The sequence below is a fragment of the Puntigrus tetrazona genome, chromosome 15, assembly GCF_018831695.1.
Source record: "Puntigrus tetrazona isolate hp1 chromosome 15, ASM1883169v1, whole genome shotgun sequence".
NCBI lineage: Eukaryota > Metazoa > Chordata > Actinopteri > Cypriniformes > Cyprinidae > Puntigrus > Puntigrus tetrazona.
In genome coordinates, this window is record NC_056713.1 from 20,828,729 (window position 1) to 20,834,936 (window position 6,208).

General features: G+C 38.4%; 1 long non-coding RNA gene across 2 annotated transcripts in view; it reads left to right on the top strand.

Annotated features, from left to right (window-relative positions):
- Positions 1 to 4,765: 4,765 nt before the first annotated feature.
- The window catches only part of LOC122359263, a 5,085-nt gene continuing 3,642 nt past the window's right edge, over positions 4,766 to 6,208 (top strand). Inside the window, exons 1-3 of one of the 2 annotated variants that reach the window (XR_006252695.1) lie at positions 4,766 to 5,157; positions 5,833 to 5,877; positions 5,959 to 6,035. This is a non-coding gene — a long non-coding RNA (uncharacterized LOC122359263). The other variant, XR_006252696.1, reaches the window with a different exon arrangement.

A 6,208-nucleotide genomic window follows, 5' to 3' on the forward strand; every position in this document is an offset into this window, starting at 1 on the left:
TTGATACATTTCAAAGTGAATTTTACTTATTCTTTGCATTGCATTTCTGGCTCCCCAAAGAACCTTCCAGCAAAACAGTACCTGAAAGAACCTTTTTATTCTTAGTCTGAAGATCAATTTAATAATCTAAACTACCTTTTGTGCAATGGAACGGTTTCATTCATGATAAAAGTTCTTCGGGAAACCGCCAATGGCCTTTATTTTTAAAAGTGCAGTTTGTATTCTTCCGTGGGTATTGCTTGGGTTCAGAACGAAAAAGCAGCCGAGAAGGAAAAGAAGCAGACTTGTGTAGTACAGAGCTGTTGCGTTCACTGAAAAATGATTGTGTTTGTGCTTATCCCATAACCAGGCTTGTGTTTTCATTTACTCTGACCCTTTGAGTAAACTACACACACACAGACTGCTGCGTCCCGTAAGCCTGCAAGGCAGAAAAATAATGACTAGCCCTTTTATTTCGCCAGCAAAGCAACTTTTTCCCTCTCTCCCAATTTCATGGCTTTTTCCTTCTCATTTTTCACCTGCTTCGCCTAAACGCATTTTCCCCTTTTCCCCCATTTATTTGGGGAAATGATTGCCTTCTACACTTGCAATATTAACACCCCGTCTGCACCGTTTTATCGCTGATCCTCATAGCGATAAGATATGAGCTCACGCTTGACTATTGACTTTTAATTGTGTGTATGGAGCGTGAGACGTTTAGTGTTTGATTTCATTGTGCCTGTGCTGCATTTGAACCCATGACTGCAGCGGATAAATACACGAGTGTGTGTGTGTTGCCATTTGTGGTTGTAGGAGATGTGCTGGTATGTGGGTTAATTAAAGGAAACATCCCTGGCTGCTGTTGCTGTTTTCCCCCCCTCTCTTTGTATTCTCTCTCACACACAGTAATGAGGAATGGAAGCAGAGAGGCTGGTGGTACCGGTACAGCACAATTCATCATTCATGTCATCCATACCAAAGCCAGCTGCTCGGAACAGACACCGAAAATTAGCATTTCACCCCCATCCCTTCTCTCCTCTCTCTCTCACACGCTTTGAGCCGCTCTTCCTCATCAACCCCCGTTTTGTCACTTCCTCGCTGTTAATGGTCCTCTCTTCTTATCGTTTAACTGGGAAACTAATTCCTGTCTTTGATTACTGTCAACCGCAGCACAATGACCCATATCCGTCTCCTCTGGTTCTGCTGAAACTGCCGTTTCGCTGGATTGCATGTCAAGACAAAGTAATTATTCTCTTTTTAAACTTCTGGTTTGAGTTTCTGTCTTGTAATGTGCTTGCATTTACGATTTTATAAAGTGCAAAGTAATCAAAACACACAGCGTTTAGGCTTGTTTCTCGCGTGCAACTGCAATCGCATTGTTGATTTCGCACCAGACTTTGCACTGCATTCATTTCCATTCGTTTATGGTCATCATTAAAGGTTGTGAACGTTAACTGTACGAATGTTGTTTGCTTTTTTGGTGCATTAATTCAGACCTGTGAATTCACATTGAATAAGGAGGTTTGACCAAAAGAGGATGTACAGTAACTCACAATTTTGAGTTTAATTCTGAGAAAAAAAGCCAGTATTGCTGGAATTTTGACTTTATAACTCGTAATTGGGGTTTTATTGCACAATTCTGAATATATATACCATTATTACAAAAAATAATCATGATTACCATGGCGGTAATCTACACAGAAAAGTATTAGTATTCCTGTAGTTCGAGCAATTGCTCATGATTTTGGATAAAAGTGTTATATAAATATATTATATATTATAAATATAAATGCTAAACCATATGCTTCAGGCAGATTTACTGAAGATAATGTGTTTGTGTATGCTTGAAAGTTTTAAAGAAAAGTGATGTTGCAAAAAAATTATTGTCTCATTTCGACCCCTACTTTAGGTGAGTATAGTTCATTCAGTATTTGTTTTGTTTAATAAATGCTTTTTTACATTAACAGCACTGAGCAGCTACGCATACAGCGCTTTTCAGTGCACCATGTCATCCGTACCACAGTAAGATCCAATCTGTGTAAATTAATTAAAAACACATTTATGCTTCCAACGTTGGTCAGTTCTTCCTTTTGTTGGAAAGCAGATAAATTCAAATGAGGTCTTCTCTTTCGATTTCACTTTTGACTCCAAGGTCTTGTTTTTCCTCTTATCTTGCAGCTCTACCGTCTTTTCATAGAGTCGGCGGCGCTAAGCTCTCCTCGCCGTCTTTATATGCTATCCTTCCTACGGTTAGCTTAGGGAGTTCTGTAATTACCCATGAACCCTTACTGCAGCTTTTTCTTTTGTCAGCCCAAAGGAACCAGAAGGCCAATCTCAGGGCGGCTGTGACATTATCTTCAGATTGAATGAAAGTTGAAGGAACTCTTTGAAAGAGAACATCTATTCAACCGAGTCTCAAAAGGAAAATTTCTGCAAACCTCACACTCCAAATCCAACAGCACATCCACCTGTTGGAGGTTTTGGAGACTGGTTCGGTCTGAGTCGTAGCTTGTCTTCAGGTGGGATTTGCTGATGAACATCTCTTAATCAAGCTGTAATTGTTTGAGCATGACCCTGCTTGACCCGGTTAATAGAATGGCCCTGATTAACGATGTGTGCTCGTTCACACAGTGGGAGGCGCCGCCCACACCCACGAGTCATTGGTTCATTAATTAATTTATTAATTAAAGGGTAACAATAAAGCAGAAACAAAGAAGCAGCCAAAGGACAATGAGGGGGTTGATGGTCCTTACGCATTATGCTGTTAAAAATGATTTATGTGCATACTCATGGTGATTGATAATTAAGAAGCATCAAGAATATATCAAATTTAAAATTAAGCATTGAATTAGGAAAGGATGATATTGCATAACGTATGTAACATAATCATAAATATAACAGGAGAGGAAAGGTTGCATTTTTTTTTTTTTGTTTTTTTTTTTTTTTTTTAGATATTTCAAGGCCAATGTTATACTGTAGTTGCATTGAGTTTAAAAAAAACCCCTGACCTCCAACTATATTTATTGCAAGTATTTTTTCTTTGCTATATAGCTGTGTTTGAACAAACCATTTGTTCATTAATGTTTAATTTTAACTTTAAACAATTAAAATTGCTTGGTATTTATTGCACAAATTATAACTTTATGGTTCTTTAATGGTGCTTTTGTTGTCATTTTTGCAGCTTTTATAAAAAGAAACGATTTGTGCATTTCTTTTAATAGAATATGGGTGAGAAAATGATGAGAGATTAATTCTTTAATACATTTTAAATTAAATATACTGGTATTTTTAAACATATTAACCTGTAGTACATAGAGCATTAGCGTTTCCAGCCAAATACTAAACATGTTGATGCACACAATATAACACATAAATATACACTCATATTAATTGAGACTGTTTGCTAAGCTTTAATGACATGCACATTCGCAAACAAACATGTTTGGTGAAGCAAATGTCATATAAAGTCACCCCTGTGTTCCAAATACCTTCTGTATTTGTTCAAAATAATAATCGTCAGATGTTTATTGACATTAAAATGTCATCCTTGAATAACTTCTACGGTGGAGTGCTGATGAAAGAGTAGAAGATGCATTTCGCAAACTTTGGTGATATGACAGATCACGTTCATTTCACTTTCAGCAATCCGCGTATGTGAGGAAAATGTCACTCTTTTTATCTCCGCATTTACAGAAGTCAGGAGTCAAAAGAAAAGCCTTGGGTCTTAAGGTTCACAACTAGGCAAATTTGAATAATTATTGTTATTTAAGAGATTGTAATTGCGAATTACATCCCACTATTTTGAGGGGGAAAATCTTGCAATATAAACTCGCAACTGGGAAAAAAACATTAGAATTCTGAGAAACTTGCAATTGTGAACATAAAAGTCTGAATTGCGGGATATAAACTCACAATTGTGAGGAAAACTCTGAATTGTGAAATATACACTTGGAATTGTAGGATATAAAAATTGTGAGGGGGGGTCAGAACTGCAAGATATTGCAGTAAATTGAAAATTTAATTGAAGGCAATTTCAAAGTCTTGCAATTCTGATATTAAGTCTAAATTGTGAGAGAAAAAGTTGCAATTATCTTTTTTTCTTCTTCATGTCAGAAAAAGCTTCCATCCTAGCTTGATACCAAGTTCATGTAAAATATAGGCTATGTAACACGCGAAGCCTTTTGGCTGAGGAAATAACAATAGACCTAGCTGAAATAAATCTGTCCTTCAACCCATATGCCTGTATAGGTAGACTGTGTACTACAATTGCACCCATATCGTGGTCACGGTGTGGTTTGCGAGAGAGCGCACTCAACGAGGAAAACAGGACACCAAACTACACGCAATAAAGATGAGAACCGATGATAAAACAGAAGTAAACTGGAACTTAAATACACACAGGAATTGACTAAACTAATAAGACACACCTGAACACAATGATGCAATTAACAGGAACTGAAGGTAGGCAACACAAAGCACATGGCACAGGAGAACACAAATTTGTACTCTTATCTGCATTGTATTTCAGGTTTTGTGTAGCTCAGTAGTGCATTGTAATGTACAATGATATGTAATCATGTCACGTGATCATGAGATAACGCGATCATAGGTTCAGAGAACACACGTGCTCATAAAATATGTGCACTATAAGTCATAATTGTGCCCTGTTTCTGTGAGGGGTAGGTCTAGGTGTGATCATTCATATGAATTATCTAGCAAAATATGCACCATGAGATCGGTGTAAAAAGCCCATACATTGCGTTTAAATAAACACGCATTTTGATTGGTAATGACAGTCATACGTCATTTCATGACGACAGACTCAACGCGACGCTGTCATTATTTTTACGTTGGCTATAGGGCGCTTAACTTAATGGAAAAAAAAAGGCAGGGGGTCACTTTAAATGTAATTCACGAAATCAGAGGTAGACTAGTAAAAAAATATTTCACCGCTGATCAGGGTTGCCAGGTTTTCACAGCAAAACCCGCCCAAATACTACACGAATCGCTATTTGGGGCGGGGGGGATTGGGTATTGTCTGGGTTTCTTGAAAGTATCCCAATTCTGCTGATTCATTTCCCACCTAAAAATGCGGCACTGAAGAGTTTACCGTATCTAAAGTCACCCCTGCGTTCGTGTCGTGAAGACACCGGGATGCCAACGTGAGCAAAACAACCTGTAAGTTGAAGCGCGGGAGAGCGCCACGACTCTCTCATCAGTTTGACCCGCAAGACAGGAAGGGAAAGCTTCACGACCCTGTCTTGCGTGTCTGGTAAATTCTATGATTTAGGGACGCATGGTAGTGGAGGTTATTTTTAATAATTTGAGTGGCACCTGAGCGTGAGACTCTGATGTGTTTTTGCGTGAAGGCGGCTGAAGTTATTAGACATCGTGCTTTCGATGTAGCGTCTCACTGAAGCAGCAAATTAACACAAAGACAGGGCGGCGCATTAAGAAAGAGGGAAAGGGGGTAGAGTAAAGAAGAAATATCAATTTTGCGCCGTATCCTTCCGCTCTCACCTCTCAATTTCCTTCACCGTTTAATCTCGCAATCTGTTTAAGTGTTGACACATCTTGTGTGTAATGTGGAACCCATCAGATGTTGAGCAGGTAACCGAGAACGTCGCAACTCGGGGGCGCAACTCGTCTGTGTACGAAACACTCTTCTGAGAGGGTTAAACGAGGATGAAACGCAATCGGCTTGAAATTGTGTTCATAAATCCATAACAGCGCGAAATTTCGTTGACGCACTTCTAGTCTCCACGCGATTATTCAGCAGATGTGCGGTATTTCAAACAATGAGTCATAACTCTGTAGGCAACACTTTTCATTTAGTTTTTCAATTAAACGCAGACGTCTTCTGAGGGGCATGTTTTCCTGAGGGCCATGAAGTGACAGGTCAGTTAAATCAAAAGGTTTTGAGTGCCATGAAAATGTCCAACGTTTACTTATCCTGTTCCTTGTTGTTTTGTGCAACAGACAACTGACTACAGTCCCCAGACCTAATTCAATATGGAAATAAGCAGGGAGTTGGATGTATTTGCCAAATGATCAAGGTATGCAGTCTACACACACACACACACACACACACACACACACATATATATATATATATATATATATATATATATATATATATATATACACTATACATATATACACATATATACATACATACATATGTGTGTATATACACACACATACATGTATATACATATATACACACACA